Here is a 25781-nt window from a genome sequence, read left to right on the forward strand (position 1 = left end):
TTATAATGCACCCCCATAGTCCTCCATATATAAAGTAGCCTCCATATATTATAATGTAGCCCCCATAGTTCTATATGTATTACAATGCAGCCCCATAAACCTTCATATTGTATTATGCAGCCCCATACTCCTCCATGTACAATGCACTTATATAGTCCATGTATAAGGTGCCCTTCATGTTTATTATGCAGCCCCATAGACCTCCATGTATCATGCAGCCCCAGAGACCTCCATGTGTCATGCAGCCAGCCCCCCCAGGGTCTCCATGTGTCATGCAGCAAGCCCCTTACCAGGCCTCCATGAGTCATGCAGCCAGCCTCATGCCCCCCCCCCCAGGACTCCATGTGTCCTGCAACCAATTTCCCCCGCAAGGACTCCATGTGTCCTGCAACCAGCACCTCCCAGGGCCTCCATGTGTCCTGCAGCCAGGGCCCCCCCAAGGACTCCATGTGTCCTGCAGCCAGGGCCCCCCCAAGGACTCCATGTGTCCTGCAGCCAGGGCCCCCCCAAGGACTACATGTGTCCTGCAGCCAGTGCCTCCCCAAGGACTCCATGTGTCCTGCAGCCAGCCTCCCCGTGTACTCACTGATTTATAAAAAAAAAAATTAAAAAAACAAGTACTCACCTCTCCTCCTTCCACTGCAGTTCTGTCCTCACCTCTACTTGTTTCACCGCTGTCCGTCCTCACTTCTGTCATCGTTCCCCTGTGGCTCCGGTCGGCGTCCTCCTGTGCTCTGTGCTCTCACCACACACAGCAGTCGCACAGGAGGGATGTCACCGTGCAGACACAGGGGAAGACTGATGATGCATAGAGCGGCACCGGCCACTCTATGCAATATCAAAGCAGAGCGCGGTGAGAGACGGGAGCGCGGTGAGAGACGGGAGCGCGGTGAGAGACGGGAGCGCGGTGAGAGACGGGAGCGCGGTGAGAGACGGGAGCGCGGTGAGAGACGGGAGCGCGGTGAGAGACGGGAGCGCGGTGACGCCAGACAGGGGGTGCCCGGTGTCAGCAGCGGCGACTGGGTCATATAGCAGCCGCCGCATGGTCTGGTGCAGAACAGCGCAGCTCCTCTCACAGAAAGGAGCTGGCTGCTGATCTGCCGGGCGGCCGCGGGCCGCTGACCTCCGAGGCCTGGTCGCAATCGCGACCGCTGCGACCACGGTAGTTACACCCATGAGGACAGGTATATATATATATATATATATATATATACAGTTCACAGTTTAGCATAAATTCTGCAGCTTGTCAGTGTACAGTTCAGTAAATGCTGCTGCAGGAAATCATTATAAAATGAAAAATAAAATACTTTTCTGGCATAAGATGCACCCCAGATTTAGAGGAGGAAAATAGGAAAAAATAAGTTTTAATGTTGAAGAGGGTCCATTTTATAATCCCAGTGCGTCTTAATCCTAATGCTCACCAGGGGGGAGCGGCAGTGGTGTAGTGGCTTGGGAAGGTCACAGGAGGGTCGCGATTCTGCAGGCTTGGAGGAGGGGGTGTTGCGGCTCAGGAGGGTCAGCGATGCTGTGGCTCGGGGTGTAGCCATGGGCGCATTTGAATCCCTCGGCTATGGCTTACCAGGGCGGTGGTGGTGGAGCAGGGTCACAGGATGCGCTCAAGGTTGTTGCAGCGGCCGCCATTGATCTGCGGGCGGGCTGTGGAGGTGTCACAACACAGGGTGTCATGGCGGCGGGTAGTCTGTGGAGGCAACTCGGCGGCAGGTGCATTGAGCTGACTGCCGGCTCCATTGAATCATCCGCGTTTGACGAGATGGACTTCAAGAACATGGCCGCGGAGGTGGCGCGTGCGTAGATAGTGTCACGGCCAGGTGGACGGGCAGACCCAGGAGGTGGATCCACTGGGCCGAACTCCTAGATGGTAGTAAAGAGTCCGGTAGCTGGAACACTATAAACAGCAGAACAGTCCGTGCACACGAGTATAGCGGAGAAGTCCTTGGGACCACGGAGTCAAGGGTGGTAGTCCGGGTGACGCAGCTCAGGTTCGGAAGCCGAGATGATGTCAGGCGGGGTCCGGAACCTTTGGAGCGAGATGACGGGTCACCGCAGGGATCCGAGATGGTGCGGACTGTCAGGATGGCAGATGGACAGCGTTCGGGGTTCAGGATACGGCAGGACTGGATGGCGAGGCAGGCACGGCTCTACAAGAGAGATAGGTGAGTATATGCACAGAGACACCAGGAGACCTGACTCCTAGCTTAGGAAACACGAAGATCAGGCCCCGCCCCCTTGGACAATAAACCCCTTTATACCCTGTACCTGTTTAGCCTCATTTCCTGTTAATGGATGCTGGCCCTTTAAGAAAGGGTCAGTGACCGCGCGCGCGCCCTAATGCGCATGCGCGCGGCCCGGGTGCCAGAAGCCAGGGAAGGAAGCTGAGAGGAGGACGCAGGGGAGCCGGCCAGGGCCTGGGAAGCCGTCGGGCGCCGGGATCGGAGACCAGGGGACCTGGGAAGGACGGGCACCGGAGGCTGGAGAGCGGGGAGCGTGGCAGGTGAGCCGGGGAGCGGGGCTGAGGACCCGGGGAGCGGAACAGAGGACCCGGGAAGGGGAGCCGAGGACCCGGGGAGCGTGACAGTACCCCCCCCCCCACGCCCCCCTCCCCGCAACCGGGACATGAAGGCACGGATCAGAGGAGTGCCTACGTTCTCCCTGGGCTCCCAGGACCTATCCTCAGGACCATACCCTTCCCAGTCCACCAGGAAGAACTGTCGACCTCGTACGGTCTTCATGGCCACGATATCCCTTACCGCATAGATGTCGTCATCGGCAATAGGTGGAGGAGCCGGACTGGCAGCAGCGGAGAAGGGACCAAGGACAACCGGCTTGAGCAGGGAGACGTGGAATGAGTTGGGTATCCTCATCGTGGCCGGGAGCTGTAGTTTGTAGGAGACCTCATTGATCTTGTTGAGGACTTTAAACGGCCCAATGTAGCGAGGACCCAGCTTGTATGATGGTATCTTCAGGCGGACGTACTGGGAAGCAAGCCAGACGAGATCTCCAGGAGAGAAACACGGAGGGTCCAGACGTTTCTTGTCTGCGTGTCTTTTCATCCGCAGGGAAGCACGTCCAAGGGACGCTTTGACAGAGTCCCAAATGGTTGCAAAGTCACGGGCTACTGTATCTGCAGCAGGGACATCCGAAGAAGGGGATACAGGCAATGGGATGGAAGGCTGAAGTCCGTAAACGACATGGAAGGGAGAGCTGGAGGACGACTCACTGATGTGGTGGTTGTGGGAGAATTCAGCCCAAGGAAGAAGAGCGGACCAGTCGTCGTGATGGGCGTTAACATAGTGACGTAAGAAAGAGGTCAAGATTTGATTGACCCTCTCTACCTGGCCATTAGACTGAGGATGGTATGCAGATGAAAAGTCCAGAGTCACTCCCAGATGTTTACAGAGAGCCCTCCAGAAGCGGGAGGTGAACTGAGTTCCTCTGTCGGATACGATGTGTAATGGAAAGCCATGCAAGCGGAAGATGTGTTGTATATAGGCGTCCGCGAGTTCCTGAGCAGAGGGCAGTCCAGCCATAGGGACGAAATGAGCCATTTTAGAGAACCGGTCCACCACGACCCATATGACTGTGTGTCCGGAGGACAATGGCAAGTCCGTAATAAAGTCCATTGCTATGTGTTGCCACGGAACTGAGGGTATCGGCAGAGGCAGAAGACGGCCATATGGGAGGTGTTTGGGCGTCTTGTTCCTGGCACAAGAGGAACAGGCGGATACAAAAGCAGCGACGTCCGTGCGAAGGGATGGCCACCAATAATGACGTACAATCGCACCCCATGTTTTTTTCTGACCAGCATGACCGGCTGTTTTCGAGGCATGACCCCAGTGTAACACTTTTTTCCTGTCTACCTCGGAGACATAGGTCTTCCCGGGCGGTATCTGGGCCAGGGTGACAGGGGCCACCGGAATGATTTTACTAGGACAAATGATGGGTTGGGTAGTCTCTTCCTCCTGCTCCATGGGCATGAAAGACCTGGACAAGGCATCAGCGCGTACATTCTTGTCCGCGGGTCGGAAGTGAAGCTGGAAATCAAACCTGGCAAAGAATAGGGACCACCTGGCTTGCCGTGGGTTCAGACGCTGAGCGGACCGTAGGTATTCCAAGTTCTTGTGGTCCGTGTAAATAATCACGGGGTACACTGCACCTTCCAGGAGGTAGCGCCATTCCTCCAAAGCCAGTTTGACTGCCAAGAGCTCTCGGTCACCGATGGTGTAGTTGCGTTCAGGCGCTGAGAAGCCCTTGGAGAAGAATCCGCAAGTCACCATCTTCCCGGAGGAGGACTTTTGCATGAGCACTGCTCCGGCTCCTGAGGAGAAGGCATCCACCTCCAAGGTGAACTGGCGGTTTAACTCCGGACGGTGAAGTACAGGAGAGGAAGCAAAAGCCCGCTTCAGAGAGCCAAACGCGGCGTCAGCCGCAGGTGACCAGTCCTTTGGATTAGCCTCCTTCTTAGTCAAAGCGGAGAGAGGAGCAGTCAAGGCAGAGAAGTGAGGGATAAACTGGCGGTAGTAGTTGGCGAATCCCAGGAAGCGTTGGATTGCCTTCAGTCCAGAAGGAGGAGGCCAGTTGAGAATGGCCGAGACCTTCTTGGGATCCATCTGCAGTCCAGTATCAGAGATGATGTACCCCAGAAAGGGGAGAGAAGACTGCTCAAAGACACACTTCTCATGCTTTGCGTACAGACGATTCTCTCTCAGTCTTTGTAGAACCAGCTGTACGTTTTCTCTGTGGGTTTGGAGGTCCGGAGAGAAGACAAGGATGTCATCTAGATACACTACCACACAGATGTAGAGAAGGTCCCGGAACACGTCGTTCACCAGTTCTTGAAAGACGGCAGGAGCGTTACACAGGCCGAAGGGCATCACGCAGTATTCATAATGTCCATCGCGCGTATTGAACGCGGTTTTCCATTCGTCACCAGAGCGGATGCGTACCAGATTGTAAGCACCCCGAAGATCCAGCTTGGTGAACACACGAGCTCCTCTAAGCCGGTCAAACAATTCGGGAATGAGCGGCAGAGGGTACTTGTTTTTTACGGTGATTTGATTCAAACCCCGGTAGTCTATGCATGGGCGTAAGTCGCCCTCTTTCTTCTTGACAAAGAAGAAACCTGCTCCAGCAGGAGAGGAGGATCTCCGAATGAACCCCCTTGCCAGGCTCTCTGAGATGTAAGCAGACATGGCCCTTGTTTCGGCTGGAGATAAAGGATATATCCGTCCTCGTGGTGGTGTTGTTCCTGGGAGCAGATCGATGGCACAATCGTATGGACGATGTGGCGGCAGTACCTCGGATTCCTTTTTATCAAAGACATCTGCAAAGGACCAATAGGCCGAGGGCAGCCCCGGTAGGTTCTCTGGAACCGGAGGTCGTCGGATGGGTTGTATGGACTTTAGGCACCTCTCATGACACGAAGAGCCCCATCGGGTGATTTCGCCAGTGCCCCAGCTAACTGATGGTTCGTGTGTCCGCAACCATGGAAGTCCCAGCAGGATCTGGTGGGACATGTGTGGGAGGACGTAGAAAGCGATGTTCTCGGTGTGAAGGGCACCGATACGCAGTTCGACCGGCCTGGTGATCCAGGAGATGGTGTCAGAGAGGGGTCTCCCATCCACCGAGGCAATCACTAGGGGCTTGTCGAGTGGAATAACAGGCACCCGGTACTTGTCCACCGTGGCCTGCTGGATGAAATTGCCTGCTGCCCCGGAATCGAGGTAGGCATCAGCCGTGAACCGCGTCTCTCCCGTTGTCACTTGCACTGTCCATGTAACCGGGTCAGAGAGAGTCCCAGCACCTAGGGTGGCCTCTCCTACCAACCCTAGGCTTTGGAGTTTCCCGGCCTCTCTGGACAGGAGCGTAGCAGGTGTGTGCCCTCACCGCAGTAAAAGCAGAGACCCTTGGCGAGCCGCTCTGCTCGACGTTGTTCAGACTGACGCACTCGGTCGATCTGCATGGGCTCGTGGACGGGAGCCCCAGCTGTCGATGACTGAAGTACGGAGGGTTTCTGCGGAGGAGAGGAATGCCGTACCGGACGTCTCTCACGGGACACTTCCTTGGATCGCTCCTGAAAGCGAATGTCCACTCGAGTCGCTAGGGCAATCAGGGCATCCAGGGTGGTCGGTACGTCACGACCCGCCAGCTCGTCTTTAATTCGCCCTGAGAGTCCTTCCCAGAAGGCGGCGGTTAGGGCCTCGTTGTTCCACCCGAGTTCTGAGGCCAGGGTGCGAAACCGGATCGCGTATTGACCCACCGTCAGAGTCCCCTGACGTAACCGGAGAAGAGACGAAGCAGACGCGGAGGCGCGTCCGGGCTCATCAAAGGTACCACGGAATGCCTGCAGGAAGTCCTGGATGTTCGTGGTCACAGGATCCCCCTTCTCCCACAAGGGGTTCATCCACGCCAGTGCCTCACCCTCTAAATGGGACATGATGAAGGCGACCTTGGCTTGGTCGGAGGCAAACAAATGCGGCAGCTGCGTGAAATGGAGGGAGCATTGGTTTAAGAATCCCCTGCAGGTCTTGGGGTCTCCGGCGTACCGGGGTGGTGAAGCCAACCGAAGTCTGGTGGTATCTGAAGAAGTCGCCACAGGAGCTGGATCCGTGGATTGACTAGTGGAAGCCCGCGATGCTGAAGACGTGACTGCCGCTTGTAGCGTGTTCAGGCGGGCGTCCACAGAAGACATGAATTGCAGCATGCGGGTCTGAGTCTCACGCTGGCGTTGGAGTTCCTCCTGTACGGCTGCTAGTGCTGCAGCGGGATCCATGGCCTGATCTTACTGTCACGGCCAGGTGGACGGGCAGACCCAGGAGGTGGATCCACTGGGCCGAACTCCTAGATGGTAGTAAAGAGTCCGGTAGCTGGAACACTATAAACAGCAGAACAGTCCGTGCACACGAGTATAGCGGAGAAGTCCCTGGGACCACGGAGTCAAGGGTGGTAGTCCGGGTGACGCAGCTCAGGTTCGGAAGCCGAGATGTCAGGCGGGGTCCGGAACCTTTGGAGCGAGATGACGGGTCACCGCAGGGATCCGAGATGGTGCGGACTGTCAGGATGGCAGATGGACAGCGTTCGGGGTTCAGGATACGGCAGGACTGGATGGCGAGGCAGGCACGGCTCTACAAGAGAGATAGGTGAGTATATGCACAGAGACACCAGGAGACCTGACTCCTAGCTTAGGAAACACGAAAATCAGGCCCCGCCCCCTTGGACAATAAACCCCTTTATACCCTGTACCTGTTTAGCCTCATTTCCTGTTAATGGACGCTGGCCCTTTAAGAAAGGGTCAGTGACCGCGCGCGCGCCCTAATGCGCATGCGCGCGGCCCGGGTGCCAGAAGCCAGGGAAGGAAGCTGAGAGGAGGACGCAGGGGAGCCGGCCAGGGCCTGGGAAGCCGTCGGGCGCCGGGATCGGAGACCAGGGGACCTGGGAAGGACGGGCACCGGAGGCTGGAGAGCGGGGAGCGTGGCAGGTGAGCCGGGGAGCGGGGCTGAGGACCCGGGGAGCGGAACAGAGGACCCGGGAAGGGGAGCCGAGGACCCGGGGAGCGTGACAGATAGGACTCCATGGCCATTTTCTTAAAGTCCATTGTGTCAATCTGCGCAAGCGCTGCTTCTGTGGCCATTTTCTTGAAGTTCATCGCGTGAACTGTGAGCGATTCAATTGAGCCTGCAGTCAGCTCAATGCACCCGCCGCCGAGACACCCTCACAGCCCGGCTGCCCTCAGATCAATGCTGTCCACGCGACACCTCTGAGCGCATCTTATGAGCCCGCTCGATCACCGCCGCCTTCATAAAGCCATATCTGTTTTGTAAGATGCATCCTCATTTTACCGCCAGTTTTCAGGGGAAAAGAGTGCGTCTAACAAAGCGAAAAATATGGTAAATGAGAATTCTGAAGTATTGTGAACACGTTCAGGATCTTTTCCTTGCAGATTTGGTTGTAGAAAAAAAAACTGCAGCATGTTAATTATTTCTGTGTTTATGCTGCGTTTTCCCCATTAAAAGTAATGAAAAAAAAAACGAAACCAAAAATACATATAATGCACCAAATTGTGGCAAAACCCTTTGTTTTTGCTGCAGCATTTCTCCTGCCAGTAGATGCAGACTTGGTGCAGAAATTTCTGCAAACAAATCTCCATCTTGTGCACATAGCGTTACAGTGTAATAGCACTCAGCAGTGCACAGTCATTTAGCCATATATAGTGCAAAGGACCTGGCTGCCTTCAACAAACTGCTCCAAATGCGTCCCCCACTGCTTACACTCATTGTATGGCACTGATTCTGTGAGTTGTGACCCCCACCAACTCATAGATCAGCCTCAGTCCCTTATCCCCCATCCCCCCAGATTCTAGTGTTCCAAGCACTGGCAGCTTGGTGAATCTTTACATGTTATAATAAAGATATAATGCAAAAAGGGCCAGATCCACTTTTCTGCATTATAGTTACTGTTGACCCTGTCCAGCACATGGCTGCCCATTACTACAGAGCTAATGGGAGAGGGAGGTAGCAGAAGCTGAGCGTCACAAACAAGTCACAAACTTTGTAACTGTGTCGGCCACTGTCTGCAGCCTCCAGTCCTGACCTGAATCTTCATTTCCTGCACTGCCGGCCCGACATGCATCCACAGTCACAAACAGCAGCCAGTCACTGTCTCCATACCCTGGCTGTAAAGAGTAGATGACGCGGCAGGCAGTCAGCCCGAGGTCACAGGTAAAGAGGCTGGAGGGGGCGGAGCCGGCCACTTGTAAAAGAGATCGTATAGTATAGTTACAAGTGAAGTAATGCAGCTCTCGCTCCCTGACACGATCAGCTGTTTATCTTCAGGGCGGGCCCCTAACCTCCCGGGCCCGGTCGCAGTGGCGACCGCTGCGACCGTGGTAGTTACGCCCCTGGTCCCCATAGTCGAAGCTTTAGTACCCAAGTGACACACAAAGTTTTGCTCAAAACGTGACGACTGTCATGGCGGCATCAGACGCTGTTCATACTGCAGATTTTGACACTCCACGCTATGGTTCCTCTGGTGTTTCTGAGTTACACAGGCAGGCTCGGGCGTCAACCAGCTGTGTGCTCATTAGTGGTCAGGCTAGCAAGAGTTAATCTCTGTTAGCCCACTGGTCACTTCTGTGATCGCATGCTGTTGGAAACCTATCACATTTACTTCCCGCCAATTTTAAGAATATGGAAACTTACTTCCCACACCAACTATAGTTTATTGCTGCATTTGGCCTCTTTCACACATTCGTGAAAAACCACGCACGTGCGTTTTGCCCTCCATGAGCCGTGTTTATGGGCTACGTGTGTTCTCCGTGTGTTATTCGTGATACCACACGGAGAACGGGAACTTTCTGCTCACCTGTCCCTAGTGTCGCTGTCCGTGGTGCTGATCTTCGGTCTCCGGTCCTGCCGACTGCCCGCTGCTGCTGCTTCCGGCCGTAGTGAAGTGACTATTCAATTAGCATAATGAGCGGCGGTCGGCAGCAAGTGACAGCGGCGGCAGAGACAGCAGGGCAGGAGAAGGTGAGTAATGGTTTGTTTGTTTTTTTATCACAGACACATGTCTTTTCTCCGATGCGTGTCCCACGGAACACATCCGTGTGGTCCGTTTGCATTATGTGTGACACGTTTGCGTTCCGTGTGACACCCGTGATGCCAGAGAGAAAACTGACATGTTGCCGTGAGAAACACACGGACACACGTAAGTACGGAACGGACACACCTTCCGTGCGAAAATAATTACGTGTGTCCAAAACCATAGGAATACATATGGTCTACGTGTGTACGTGTCTCCAGTACGTGAGAAAACTGCCAAACACGTACCGGAGGCACGTACGTGTGAAAGAGGCCTCAGTCTGTGTGCTGTTGTGTACCAGTCCTGCTGGTGGTCATGTTGCATGGTTTGGAGTTGTGGAATTCTCTCGTCATCTTGTTGTTTCCTCCATGCTCTTATTTTCCTCCTTACCTTTTATTGTCTTATTCCTTTGTGTGTGCATGCTGTCAGATAAAGTTTTGGTTTCCCTGTTTGTCTACCTCTGTTGGTTTTATCACACTCCTGTCCCGGCCCTCCCATGGAGTAGGGGATTAGGGGTATAGGATCAGGGCAGGTCAGAAGTAGAGGTTGGAATGGGGCTCAGTCATCCTCACCTTCAGTGATAACTCTAAAGCCCACTTTACACGTTGCAATTAGTTGTACAATCGCATTTGCGATGTGACACGCCCAGGTTGCATATGGGATCTTATGAGATCTCACGTTCGTCGTTCATTTGCTGTCACACGAGCGTTAGTAGTCTATGTTAAATTGATCAATGTTATGTGCGATCCTTTAGATCATGTGATCTGTGACGTATGCATTGGGCACCTTTTTTTTTTTTTTTATTTATTGACTTGCCAAGCGTGTGTAATGTGTAGGGATGTGTTTTTACTATGTCATCTGCCATTCAGCTCTGCTACATGGCCGCTAACAGCAGACACAGACAGCCATGTAGCAGAGCTGAATGGCCGCTGACAGCAGACACAGACAGAGCCGCACTGTCAGAATGAACTCGGGTGAACTTCACCCGACTTCATTGTCATGCTGCGGCTCTGTCTGTGTCGCGCCCTGATTAGCGGTCACCAGTGAAGGACTCACCGGTGACCGCTAATCTCCTAAGTTACTGAAGTTAGCAGCCCTCTCTCATACTCACCAATCCCCGATCCCCGACACTGCACGGCGTTCACACTGCTCCGGCGGCTTTTACTGTTTTGAAAAAGCCGGCCGCCCATTAAACAATTTCGTATTCCCTGCTTTCCCCGCCCACCGGCGCCTATGATTGGTTACAGTGAGACACGCCCCCACTCTGAGTGACAGGTGTCACACTGCACCCAATCACAGCAGCCGGTGGGCGGGTCTATACTGTGTAGTGAAATAAATAATTAAATAATTAAAAAAAACGGCGTGCGGTTCCCCCCAATTTTAAAACCAGCCAGATAAAGCCATACGGCTGAAGGCTGGTATTCTCAGGATGGGGAGCTCCACGTTATGGGGAGCCCCCCAGCCTAACAATATCAGCCAACAGCCGCCCAGAATTGCCGCATACATTATATGCGACAGTTCTGGGACTGTACCCGGCTCTTCCCGATTTGCCCTGGTGCGTTGGCAAATCGGGGTAATAAGGAGTTATTGGCAGCCCATAGCTGCCAATAAGTCCTAGATTAATCATGTCAGGCGTCTATGAGACACCCTCCATGATTAATCTGTAAATTACAGTAAATAAACACACACACCCGAAAAAATCCTTTATTAGAAATAAAAAACACAAACATATACCCTGGTTCACCACTTTAATCAGCCCCAAAAAGCCCTCCTTGTCCGGCGTACTCCAGGATGCTCCAGCGTCGCTTCCAGCGCTGCTGCATGGAGGTGACCGGAGCTGCAGCAGACACAGCCGCTCCGGTCACCTCCACGCAGGTAATGAAGACAGCCGCGCGATCAGCTGCTGTCACTGAGGTTACCCGCTGTCACTGGATCCAGCGGTGGCCGCGGGTAACCTCAGTGACAGCTCAGCTGATCGCGCTACTCACCTCAGTTGCTGCGTGGAGGTGATAGGAGCGGCGGTGAGTAGCGCGATCAGCTGAGCTGTCACTGAGGTTACCCGCGGCCACCGCTGGATCCAGTGACAGCGGGTAACCTCAGTGACAGCAGCTGATCGCGCGGCTGTCTTCATTACCTGCGTGGAGGTGACCGGAGCGGCTGTGTATTCTGCAGCTCCGGTCACCTCCATGCAGCAGCGCTGGAAGCGACGCTGGAGCATCCTGGATTCCGCCGGACATGGAGGGCTTTTTGGGGCTGATTAAAGTGGTGAACCAGGGTATATGTTTGTGTTTTTATTTCTAATAAAGGATTTTTCTTTGTCGCTCCATTGGGAGACCCAGACAATTGGGTGTATAGCTTCTGCCTCCGGAAGCCACACAAAGTATTACACTTAAAAGTGTAAAGCCCCTCCCCTTCTGCCTATACACCCCCCGTGCATCACGGGTTCCTCAGTTTTTATGCTTTGTGCGAAGGAGGTCAGACATCCACGCATAGCTCCACATCTTAGTCAGCAGCAGCTGCTGACTATGTCGGATGGAAGAAAAGAGGGCCCATAACAGGGCCCCCAGCATGCTCCCTTCTCACCCCACTCTTGTCGGCGGTGTTGTTAAGGTTGAGGTACCCATTGCGGGTACATAGGCAGGAGCCACATGCTGTTTTCCTTCCCCATCCCTTAATGGGCTCTGGGTGAAGTGGGATCCTAATCGGTCTCCAGGCACATGAGACCGTGCTCCCTCCGCAGCCCCTGGGGAATCTGCTGACAGGAGCCGAGTATCGACAGGGACAAGGCGACTACTGTGAGGTACTCTGTGTCCCCGTGGGGACCGCGCATAGAGCGCTGATGCCACACACACTGCAGCACTGCTGGGTGTGTTAGTGCGCCGGGGACTTCCGCGCCGGCCGCGCTGTGAGGTACTGTGTCCCCGTGGGAACCGCGCATGGAGCGCTGGTGGCCATATACACTTCAGCACCGCTGGGTGTGTTTGTGCGCCGGGGACTACCGCGCTGACCGCGCTTATATGCCGGCCGCGCTTATTACTTTAGTCCCCGGCTTTTGCGGCCTAGTATCGCATATTCCCGCCCCCAGGCCTGCCAGTCAGGGGAAGGGCGGGACGCTGCACAGGACGTTAGTGCTGAGGGTTGGAGCATACTTTGTATCCTCCTCCCCCCTCATACAGCACACTGGGGCTCCAGATTCCCGCACTTTCTAGGGTACGCCCACGGCCCCCTCCTCTCCACAGAACGCCGGCAGCCATTCCTGTCAGCACTTCTAACGCTGGAGAGGAGAGACAACAGGCTCTGGGAGGCCCATGCAGGGATTCTGGTGATCACACAACCGCTTTGAGCGGTCGGTAAGCAGCACCTGAGGTGCTGGCCCCACTGAGTGCAGAAGTGTACATATATATATATGCTTATATGCTATACATTTACACTGTACTGTCGCACTGTTGATTTTTGGCTATATACCCTCCTGGATTGTACTCAGAGGAGACAACAGCATGTCGTCTGCAAATAGCAAGGGTGCCAAAGCACAGGCTTACTTTGCAACCTGTACCTCATGTGCGACTATACTACCGGCAGGTTCCACGGACCCTCATTGTGTGCAATGCTCGGCCCCTGTGGCACTTACTCAGCCGGAGCCTCTGCTACTGGTGGCCCAGGTGGAACCACCTGCTACCACTGTCCAGGTGACAGGGACGGAGTTTGCAGTGTTTGCTGACAAACTGTCTGAGACTATGGATAAATGGTCTGCTAGGATACTAGAAGCCTTACAGTCCAGACCGGTGACTCAGGCCCCGGGCACTGTTCAATCATTGACCCCAGGCCCCCCTCAATTGGAGCTGCAGAGTGCTCCTGGGGTGACCCATGGGTCCCAGGGTGAGGTCTCGGACATGGACCGCAGTCCCAGGCCGCCTAAGCGGGGTCGCTGGGAAATTGCCTCGACTTCATCACACTGTTCAGGGTCTCAGCAGGAAGACTCTCTAGATGATGAAGAGGAGGTAGCAGATCAGGATTCTGATCCTGAGACCGCGCTTAACCTGGATACACCTGATGGTGACGCCATAGTGAATGACCTTATAGCAACCATCAATCAGGTGTTGGATATTTCTCCACCAGCTCCTACAATTGAGGAGTCAGCTTCTCAGCAGGAGAAATTCCGTTTCAGGTCTCCCAAGCGTCCATTGAGTATGTTTCTGGATCACTCTGACTTCAGAGAGGCAGTCCAGAAACACCGAGCTTGTCCAGATAAGCGTTTTTCCAAGCGCCTTAAGGATACACGTTATCCCTTCCCCCTGACGTTGTCAAGGGCTGGGCTCAGTGTCCTAAGGTGGATCCTCCTGTCTCCAGACTGGCGGCTAGATCCATAGTTGCAGTGGAAGATGGGGCTTCACTCAAAGATGTCACTGACAAACAGATGGAGCTCTGGTTGAAATCCATCTATGAAGCTATCGGCGCGTCTTTTTGCTCCAGCATTCGCAGCCGTATGGGCACTCCAAGCTATCTCAGCTTGTCATGCGCAGATTAATGCAGTCACACGTACATCTGCTCCGCAAGTGGTGTCCTTAACCTCTCAGGCGTCGGCGTTTGCGTCCTACGCCATTAATGCGGTCCTGGACTCTACGAGCCGTACAGCGGTAGCATCCGCCAATTCGGTGGCAGTCCGCAGGGCCATGTGGTTACGTGAATGGAAGGCAGACTCCGCTTCCAAAAAGTTCTTAACCGGTTTGCCATTTTCTGGCGACCGCCTGTTTGGTGAACGATTGGATGAAATCATTAAACAATCCAAGGGAAAGGACTCTTCCTTACCCCAGTCCAAACCAAACAGACCTCAACCACGGAAGGTACAATCGAGGTTTTGGTCCTTTCGGCCCGCGGGAAGGTCTCAGTTCTCCTCGTCCAAAAGGCCTCAAAAGGATCAGAGGAACTCCGATGCACGGCGGTCTAAGTCACGTCCTAAAAAGACCGCCGGAGGAACCGCTCCCAAGGCGGCCTCCTCATGACTTTCGGCCTCCTCACTCCGCATCCTCGGTCGGTGGCAGGCTTTCCCGCTTTTGCGACGCCTGGCTGCCACAGGTAAAAGACCGATGGGTGAGAGACATTCTATCCCACGGTTACAGGATAGAGCTCAGCTCTCGTCCTCCGACTCGTTTTTTCAGAACATCCCCGCCCCCCGAGAGAGCCGATGCTCTTCTTCAGGCGGTGTGCACTCTGAAGGCGGAAGGGGTGGTGATCCCTGTGCCTCTTCAGCAACAGGGTCACGGTTTTTACTCCAACTTGTTCGTGGTACCGAAAAAGGACAGATCCTTCCGTCCTGTTCTGGACCTAAAACTGCTCAACAATCACGTAAAAACCAGAATACCGAATTATTGGCCCAATCACAGCAATGCTAACTCTAGAGTTGAAAGATACCAATGAAAAAACCAGAGTATATAGCGAAAAAAAATTTTTTTTTTTAAAAACAGAATTATTTTATTGAAAATATTTTTTAAAAACCATTTATAATAGGAATATAAGAGAAAGGGGGGATTAATGCCACAAAACAATCCCTCCAAGAACCACATAAACTCACATATGTGTATATCACAGTAAACCACAAATATTCACCAAAAATTGTAATTTCTCAATATATATAGTATGCTAAAAGCAAGAGAAAAAAACCCCTAGGAGAAAGTTTTTTGCACATCCACAATGGAAAATATTTTTGTGCAATTCCAAGGAAGGGAATATAAAAACTAAACAGTGGTTGTAAACCTCAAGTGATAGATGGTGATTGCACTTTCCCATAGAAAATATATATATCAACAAGCAGATAAGGAGATGAAAATTGCCAATATGGCTTTTTCAGACAAAAGCATTTGTATTAAGATGAAATTCATAGATTCACTTGCCCATATAGGAAAAGATAAGAATGCCTTAAAAGGAGGTATACACAAGAGGGCAGTGAAATCTCAATTCAATTCAACAATGTATATTGCTAATGTCTTAGAAGAAATATATAAATGCTTGTTTAAGAATAAGGGGAAAAAATGCCAGTCACAAAAATAGGAGGAAAACAATATACCGGATACACATGCAGTCAAAGAGGGTATTGTTACCAGACTGCCAAATACCAACGGAGAGTGGACGGAAGGATGATTACCCTGACGGCCGTTTCGCCTAGGGCTTCTTCGTGAGGGTAGCGAAGGGTGTACAGGAATGGAGTTTTATATCACTCACCTAAGTGGTAAACTCGGCGCTCATGACCGCGATTCCGGACCGGAAACACATGCTGCGGCGTCCGACGTCACTTCCGCCCGCTCTGAACATAGAGGGGAGGGAAGCAAGTAACAGGACGCGTAGGCATGGTAACGGTCACGTGAATCGCGGGCAGAGCGCACACCACCGGAAAGACAGTGTGCAACATGAATCGCCGCACCACTCCCAAAGGGGAGAGATGCGGGGAAAGAGGCAACACAGTGTTAATACATATAACATAGAATAGCTGGAGGACCGTGTATAGACATACATGAGGAAGAAAATACAAACCATATAGTGCGATTATAATACATATAAACATATAAACAAGATACACGCATATACATACACATAATAGACGTGAATGTGTACAAGTGATCAACAGATGTGAAGTGATTAAGATCATGTAATAAATAATGATATATGAATATAAATAATATATCTCATAAGATATATTTTATAAAAAATATATATATATATATATGTGTGTAGTATAAATATAAAAGTGAAAATAAAAAGTGAAAAATAAAAAAGTGAAGTGAATGTATAAAAACAGTGTAATGCATAAAATTGCAGAAATTATGATACATATACATACATATAAATTCACCCACACATACACATAACATACACACATACACACATACCAAAAATATGAGAGTGATCTAATACTATATATATTAATAAAAAAATCTATCAATTTATATTATAAAAATCCGTATATAGAGCAAAATTATACAATTATATTGTGCACACACAATAACATAGTGTTACCAACACCACCCAGACATTCACTCAGTCACACGCATATGTGCATACAACATACACGCATGTACACACTCTACATGAAACATGTGTATAAATGTTCCTCTACATGTAATCAGTCTTCCTTAAAGTCACTATTCCTCCAAGAAAATATCTAAAAGAAAAAGAAAAAAGGAGAAAAGAAAAAGGTGAGAATTAAAAACAAAAAACAATAAAAGTTAAAATGTTTTTATTGAATTAAAAACTATAAAAGAATAAAAAACGACACCCTACTACATCAGTGGTTTTATAAAAATGACGCAAAGCTGAGTACTTCGTTCAGACCATTTGGTCGAATACTGTCAATAGTCATGATCCATTTTGTTTCTAATTGAGAGAGCTTTTTCTTCATATCCCCTCCTCGTTGATCTTGGGGAATACAATCGATACCAAATGCCCGTAGAAGGCTACCATTACAGGCATGTGTCAATTTGAAATGTTTCGCCAGAGGTTTCAAGATGGAGATGTCACCAACATCTATAGCATGGTTGATATCCCTAACGTGTTCTCGTATTCGTACTTTGAGAGGTCGAGAAGTTAGTCCTATGTACATCTTCTTACAAGGACAAAAGGCACAATACACCACATGTGTTGTGTTACAAGTGATGTGTCTGGTGATCCTAAACTCTCGTGCTCCATTTGCAGATGAAAAATGAGTATTCCTAATCATATTAGGACATGCAATACATGTGCCACAAGGATAAAAGCCCCATTTAGGTCCCTTGGATCCAAAGATCACAGATGGCTTCGATCCCTCATAGTTGCTGTGTGTCAACAAATCCTTTAGATTATTAGACCTCCTATAAGTTATATTAGGTCTATTCGTGGTGCATTTACTCAAGGTGTTATCTGCCCGAATAATGGGCCAAAATTTTTGAAGAGCTTCTGCCACCTCCTTCCATCTGCAACTATAGGTGGAAATAAACCTTACCTGCTGTATGGATTCTTCTCGTCGTCTGGGGCAAAGTAACTCATCCCTATTGCTTTTCATAGCACGCTGATATCCTTTCTTGATAGACCTTCTGGAGTATCCTCTGTCGTGAAATCTGGAAGCCAAATCTTCAGCCTGTTTTAAAAATGTAGATTTAGATGAACATATCCGACGTGTCCTAAGAAATTGGCCTGTTGGAATGCTTTGTATTAAAGCCTGTGGATGGGATGAGGTTGCATGTAAAAACGAGTTTACTGCTGTAATTTTTCTAAATACCTCAGTCTGAAGCATGCCCTCATCATCCTTCTTCAGGCGAACATCCAAAAAGTCGATGGTAAATTGGTCATAATGGGAGGTCATCTTCACATTAACTTGGTTTTCATTCAATTGTTCCATAAATGTCAATAAATCCTCCTCACTACCCTGCCAAATCATAAAAACATCGTCGATGTATCTTGTCCACATTAACACAAATTCTGTCCCTAATAACGGATGTGACTGAAAAATCTCCCTCTCCCACAGCCCCAGGAACAAATTAGCATATGAGGGCGCAAAAGACGCCCCCATAGCTGTGCCCTGGAGCTGCAGGTAGGGAACATCCTTAAAGAGGAAAAAATTATGCTTAAGGGAAAAATCAAGCAAAGAGATCAAAAATGTCTTATAAGATGGTTCCAAATTCGTAGTATTCAGAAAAAACTGGACAGCTCCAATGCCATCCTCATGGCGAATTGATGTATATAATGACTCTACATCGAGTACAACCAGCCACATATCATCCTCCAAATGAATGTTTGACACTTTGTTCAAAAATTCATTGGTGTCTTTCAAGAATGAAGGCAATGACTCTACCAACGGTTTGAGATGAAAATCAAGAAACTTACCCACAATCTCACACATACTGCCATTCCCCGAAACAATTGGCCGGCCAGGTGGCATACGTAGATCCTTATGGATTTTCGGTAATAGATACAAACACGCAGTACGTGGAGAGTTCAGAAAAAGACCTTCTTTAGTTTCTTTATCTATCACACCATTTTGGAAAGCAATATCTAAAATTCCATATAACTCCATCTGGAAGGAAGAGGTGGGATTAAAAGTTAGTCTCCGATAGCATTTGCTATCCCTCAATTGTTTAAATGCTTCCTTTTCATATAAATGGGTGGGCCACAAAACAATGTTCCCACCCTTATCCGATGGTTTAATAACAACATTTTTAAGATGTTTCAATTCATTAAGAGCCTGTCTCTGATTCATTGAAAGATTATCCCCTATTCTTGAAGTAGATATCTGTTCTAGTTCCCTGGTGACAAGTTGAACAAAAAGTTCTATGTTGGGGAACAATTTAAGAGGCGGAAATTTTTTTGCTTTGGAAAAAACAAATTTACCTCGTTGTGATGATGAATCCGATTCATCACATAGCTCTTCAAGAATATCAATGGCTTCTTTTTCTTGTGTACTCCAATATATCTCATCGCCTGATCTCTCATGAAGTTTCTTGAGTACTAACTTCCGGGCGAATAAGTGAAGATCTTTCACTGTGGAGAAAAAATCAAAACCAGCTGTTGGTGAAAAAGTTAAACCAAGGCTTAAAACCTCGGTTTGTGCCGGAGTTAATTGGATGTCAGATAGATTAACTACCTGTGCTCGGAGATTTGGCAAACGGAAGGCTAAAAATCATAATTGGTCTTCTAAGAAGAAACATAATCCTTCCACTACCAATTTACAGGTAGTTAATCTATCTGACATCCAATTAACTCCTCCACAGTGAAAGATCTTCACTTATTCGCCCGGAAGTTAGTACTCAAGAAACTTCATGAGAGATCAGGCGATGAGATATATTGGAGTACACAAGAAAAAGAAGCCATTGATATTCTTGAAGAGCTATGTGATGAATCGGATTCATCATCACAACGAGGTAAATTTGTTTTTTCCAAAGCAAAAAAATTTCCGCCTCTTAAATTGTTCCCCAACATAGAACTTTTTGTTCAACTTGTCACCAGGGAACTAGAACAGATATCTACTTCAAGAATAGGGGATAATCTTTCAATGAATCAGAGACAGGCTCTTAATGAATTGAAACATCTTAAAAATGTTGTTATTAAACCATCGGATAAGGGTGGGAACATTGTTTTGTGGCCCACCCATTTATATGAAAAGGAAGCATTTAAACAATTGAGGGATAGCAAATGCTATCGGAGACTAACTTTTAATCCCACCTCTTCCTTCCAGATGGAGTTATATGGAATTTTAGATATTGCTTTCCAAAATGGTGTGATAGATAAAGAAACTAAAGAAGGTCTTTTTCTGAACTCTCCACGTACTGCGTGTTTGTATCTATTACCGAAAATCCATAAGGATCTACGTATGCCACCTGGCCGGCCAATTGTTTCGGGGAATGGCAGTATGTGTGAGATTGTGGGTAAGTTTCTTGATTTTCATCTCAAACCGTTGGTAGAGTCATTGCCTTCATTCTTGAAAGACACCAATGAATTTTTGAACAAAGTGTCAAACATTCATTTGGAGGATGATATGTGGCTGGTTGTACTCGATGTAGAGTCATTATATACATCAATTCGCCATGAGGATGGCATTGGAGCTGTCCAGTTTTTTCTGAATACTACGAATTTGGAACCATCTTATAAGACATTTTTGATCTCTTTGCTTGATTTTTCCCTTAAGCATAATTTTTTCCTCTTTAAGGATGTTCCCTACCTGCAGCTCCAGGGCACAGCTATGGGGGCGTCTTTTGCGCCCTCATATGCTAATTTGTTCCTGGGGCTGTGGGAGAGGGAGATTTTTCAGTCACATCCGTTATTAGGGACAGAATTTGTGTTAATGTGGACAAGATACATCGACGATGTTTTTATGATTTGGCAGGGTAGTGAGGAGGATTTATTGACATTTATGGAACAATTGAATGAAAACCAAGTTAATGTGAAGATGACCTCCCATTATGACCAATTTACCATCGACTTTTTGGATGTTCGCCTGAAGAAGGATGATGAGGGCATGCTTCAGACTGAGGTATTTAGAAAAATTACAGCAGTAAACTCGTTTTTACATGCAACCTCATCCCATCCACAGGCTTTAATACAAAGCATTCCAACAGGCCAATTTCTTAGGACACGTCGGATATGTTCATCTAAATCTACATTTTTAAAACAGGCTGAAGATTTGGCTTCCAGATTTCACGACAGAGGATACTCCAGAAGGTCTATCAAGAAAGGATATCAGCGTGCTATGAAAAGCAATAGGGATGAGTTACTTTGCCCCAGACGACGAGAAGAATCCATACAGCAGGTAAGGTTTATTTCCACCTATAGTTGCAGATGGAAGGAGGTGGCAGAAGCTCTTCAAAAATTTTGGCCCATTATTCGGGCAGATAACACCTTGAGTAAATGCACCACGAATAGACCTAATATAACTTATAGGAGGTCTAATAATCTAAAGGATTTGTTGACACACAGCAACTATGAGGGATCGAAGCCATCTGTGATCTTTGGATCCAAGGGACCTAAATGGGGCTTTTATCCTTGTGGCACATGTATTGCATGTCCTAATATGATTAGGAATACTCATTTTTCATCTGCAAATGGAGCACGAGAGTTTAGGATCACCAGACACATCACTTGTAACACAACACATGTGGTGTATTGTGCCTTTTGTCCTTGTAAGAAGATGTACATAGGACTAACTTCTCGACCTCTCAAAGTACGAATACGAGAACACGTTAGGGATATCAACCATGCTATAGATGTTGGTGACATCTCCATCTTGAAACCTCTGGCGAAACATTTCAAATTGACACATGCCTGTAATGGTAGCCTTCTACGGGCATTTGGTATCGATTGTATTCCCCAAGATCAACGAGGAGGGGATATGAAGAAAAAGCTCTCTCAATTAGAAACAAAATGGATCATGACTATTGACAGTATTCGACCAAATGGTCTGAACGAAGTACTCAGCTTTGCGTCATTTTTATAAAACCACTGATGTAGTAGGGTGTCGTTTTTTATTCTTTTATAGTTTTTAATTCAATAAAAACATTTTAACTTTTATTGTTTTTTGTTTTTAATTCTCACCTTTTTCTTTTCTCCTTTTTTCTTTTTCTTTTAGATATTTTCTTGGAGGAATAGTGACTTTAAGGAAGACTGATTACATGTAGAGGAACATTTATACACATGTTTCATGTAGAGTGTGTACATGCGTGTATGTTGTATGCACATATGCGTGTGACTGAGTGAATGTCTGGGTGGTGTTGGTAACACTATGTTATTGTGTGTGCACAATATAATTGTATAATTTTGCTCTATATACGGATTTTTATAATATAAATTGATAGATTTTTTTATTAATATATATAGTATTAGATCACTCTCATATTTTTGGTATGTGTGTATGTGTGTATGTTATGTGTATGTGTGGGTGAATTTATATGTATGTATATGTATCATAATTTCTGCAATTTTATGCATTACACTGTTTTTATACATTCACTTCACTTTTTTATTTTTCACTTTTTATTTTCACTTTTATATTTATACTACACACATATATATATATATATATTTTTTATAAAATATATCTTATGAGATATATTATTTATATTCATATATCATTATTTATTACATGATCTTAATCACTTCACATCTGTTGATCACTTGTACACATTCACGTCTATTATGTGTATGTATATGCGTGTATCTTGTTTATATGTTTATATGTATTATAATCGCACTATATGGTTTGTATTTTCTTCCTCATGTATGTCTATACACGGTCCTCCAGCTATTCTATGTTATATGTATTAACACTGTGTTGCCTCTTTCCCCGCATCTCTCCCCTTTGGGAGTGGTGCGGCGATTCATGTTGCACACTGTCTTTCCGGTGGTGTGCGCTCTGCCCGCGATTCACGTGACCGTTACCATGCCTACGCGTCCTGTTACTTGCTTCCCTCCCCTCTATGTTCAGAGCGGGCGGAAGTGACGTCGGACGCCGCAGCATGTGTTTCCGGTCCGGAATCGCGGTCATGAGCGCCGAGTTTACCACTTAGGTGAGTGATATAAAACTCCATTCCTGTACACCCTTCGCTACCCTCACGAAGAAGCCCTAGGCGAAACGGCCGTCAGGGTAATCATCCTTCCGTCCACTCTCCGTTGGTATTTGGCAGTCTGGTAACAATACCCTCTTTGACTGCATGTGTATCCGGTATATTGTTTTCCTCCTATTTTTGTGACTGGCATTTTTTCCCCTTATTCTTAAACAAGCATTTATATATTTCTTCTAAGACATTAGCAATATACATTGTTGAATTGAATTGAGATTTCACTGCCCTCTTGTGTATACCTCCTTTTAAGGCATTCTTATCTTTTCCTATATGGGCAAGTGAATCTATGAATTTCATCTTAATACAAATGCTTTTGTCTGAAAAAGCCATATTGGCAATTTTCATCTCCTTATCTGCTTGTTGATATATATATTTTCTATGGGAAAGTGCAATCACCATCTATCACTTGAGGTTTACAACCACTGTTTAGTTTTTATATTCCCTTCCTTGGAATTGCACAAAAATATTTTCCATTGTGGATGTGCAAAAAACTTTCTCCTAGGGGTTTTTTTCTCTTGCTTTTAGCATACTATATATATTGAGAAATTACAATTTTTGGTGAATATTTGTGGTTTACTGTGATATACACATATGTGAGTTTATGTGGTTCTTGGAGGGATTGTTTTGTGGCATTAATCCCCCCTTTCTCTTATATTCCTATTATAAATGGTTTTTAAAAAATATTTTCAATAAAATAATTCTGTTTTTAAAAAAATTTTTTCCACGTAAAAACCAGGCGGTTCCGGATGGAATCGCTCCGCTCCGTCATCGCCTCAATGTCCCAAGGAGATTTCCTAGCATCAATCGACATCAAAGATGCTTATCTTCACGTACCAATTGCACCAGAGCATCAGCGCTTCCTGCGTTTCGCCATAGGAGACGAACATCTTCAGTTCGTGGCACTACCTTTCGGCCTGGCGACAGCCCCACGGGTCTTCACCAAGGTCATGGCAGCAGTGGTAGCAGTCCTACACTCTCAGGGACACTCGGTGATCCCTTACTTAGACGATCTGCTTGTCAAGGCACCCACTCAAGTGGCATGCCAACACAGCCTGAACATTGCTCTGGAGACTCTCCAGAGTTTCGGGTGGATCATCAATTTTCCAAAGTCAAATCTGACACCGGCCCAATCTCTGACATATCTTGGCATGGAGTTTCATACTCTGCCAGCGATAGTGAAGCTTCCGCTGGACAAACAGCGTTCACTACAGACAGGGGTGCGATCTCTCCTTCAAGGCCAGTCGCACCCTCTGAGGCGCCTCATGCACTTCCTAGGGAAGATGGTAGCAGCAATGGAGGCAGTTCCTTTTGCGCAGTTTCATCTGCGTCCTCTTCAATGGGACATTCTCCGAAAATGGGACAGGAAGTCGACGTCCCTCGACAGGAAAGTCTCCCTTTCACGGGCAGCCAAGGCTTCCCTTCAGTGGTGGCTTCTCCCCACTTCTCTGTCGAGGGGGAAATCCTTTCTTCCCCCATCATGGGCTGTGGTCACGACGGACGCGAGCCTGTCAGGGTGGGGAGCGGTTTTTCTCCACCACAGGGCTCAGGGAACCTGGACTCCGACAGAGTCCTCCCTTCAGATCAATGTTCTGGAGATAAGGGCAGTGTATCTTGCCCTAAAGGCGTTCCAGCCGTGGCTGGAAGGCCAGCAAATCCGAATTCAGTCGGACAACTCCACAGCGGTGGCATACATCAACCACCAAGGGGGAACACGCAGTCGGCAAGCCTTCCAGGAAGTCCGGCGGATTCTTATGTGGGTGGAAGCCACGGCCTCCACCATATCCGCAGTTCACATCCCGGGCGTAGAAAACTGGGAAGCAGACTTTCTCAGTCGCCAGGGCATGGACGCAGGGGAATGGTCCCTTCACCCGGACGTGTTTCAGGAGATCTGTTGCCGCTGGGGGATGCCGGACGTCGACCTAATGGCGTCACGGCACAACAACAAGGTCCCAACATTCATGGCACGGTCTCAAGATCACAGAGCTCTGGCGGCAGACGCCTTAGTTCAGGATTGGTCGCAGTTTCAGCTCCCTTATGTGTTTCCTCCTCTGGCACTGTTGCCCAGAGTGTTACGCAAGATCAGGTCCGACTGTCGCCGCGCCATCCTCGTCGCTCCAGACTGGCCAAGGAGGTCGTGGTACCCAGATCTGTGGCATCTCACGGTGGGTCAACCGTGGCCAATACCAGACCGACCAGACTTGCTGTCTCAAGGGCCGTTTTTCCATCTGAATTCTGCGGCCCTCAACCTGACTGTGTGGCCATTGAGTCCTGGATCCTAGCGTCTTCAGGGTTATCTCAAGAGGTCATTGCCACTATGAGACAGGCTAGGAAACCAACGTCCGCCAAGATCTACCACAGGACGTGGAGGATATTCCTATCTTGGTGCTCTGATCAGGGTTTTTCTCCCTGGCCATTTGCCTTGCCCACTTTTCTTTCCTTCCTTCAATCAGGATTGGAAAAAGGGTTGTCGCTCGGCTCTCTTAAGGGACAAGTCTCAGCGCTCTCTGTGTTTTTTCAGAAGCGCCTGGCCAGACTTCCACAGGTCCGCACGTTCCTGCAGGGGGTTTGTCACATAGTCCCTCCTTACAAGCGGCCGTTAGAACCCTGGGATCTGAACAGGGTACTGATGGCTCTTCAGAAACCACCTTTCGAGCCAATGAAGGATATTTCTCTTTCACGCCTTTCACAGAAAGTGGTTTTCCTAGTAGCAGTCACATCACTTCGGAGAGTGTCTGAGCTAGCAGCGCTGTCATGCAAAGCCCCTTTCCTGGTGTTTCACCAGGACAAGGTGGTTCTGCGTCCGGTTCCGGAATTTCTACCTAAGGTGGTATCCCCCTTTCATCTCAATCAGGATATCTCCTTACCCTCTTTTTGTCCTCATCCAGTTCACCAGTGTGAAAAGGATCTGCACTTGTTAGATCTGGTGAGAGCACTCAGACTCTACATTTCTCGTACGGCGCCCCTGCGCCGTTCGGATGCACTCTTTGTCCTTGTCGCTGGCCAGCGTAAAGGGTCACAGGCTTCGAAATCAACCCTGGCTCGGTGGATCAAGGAACCAATTCTCGAAGCTTATCGATCTTCTGGGCTTCCGGTTCCCTCTGGGCTGAAAGC

At 48.6% G+C, this 25781-nt stretch overlaps 1 protein-coding gene across 3 annotated transcripts in view; it reads left to right on the forward strand.

Annotated features, from left to right (window-relative positions):
• The window catches only part of LOC142304183 (adhesion G protein-coupled receptor E3-like), a 125369-nt gene that overhangs the window by 81078 nt on the left and 18510 nt on the right, over window positions 1-25781 (forward strand). The window lies entirely within an intron of this gene.

Source organism: Anomaloglossus baeobatrachus, chromosome 4, assembly GCF_048569485.1.
Source record: "Anomaloglossus baeobatrachus isolate aAnoBae1 chromosome 4, aAnoBae1.hap1, whole genome shotgun sequence".
Lineage (NCBI taxonomy): Eukaryota > Metazoa > Chordata > Amphibia > Anura > Aromobatidae > Anomaloglossus > Anomaloglossus baeobatrachus.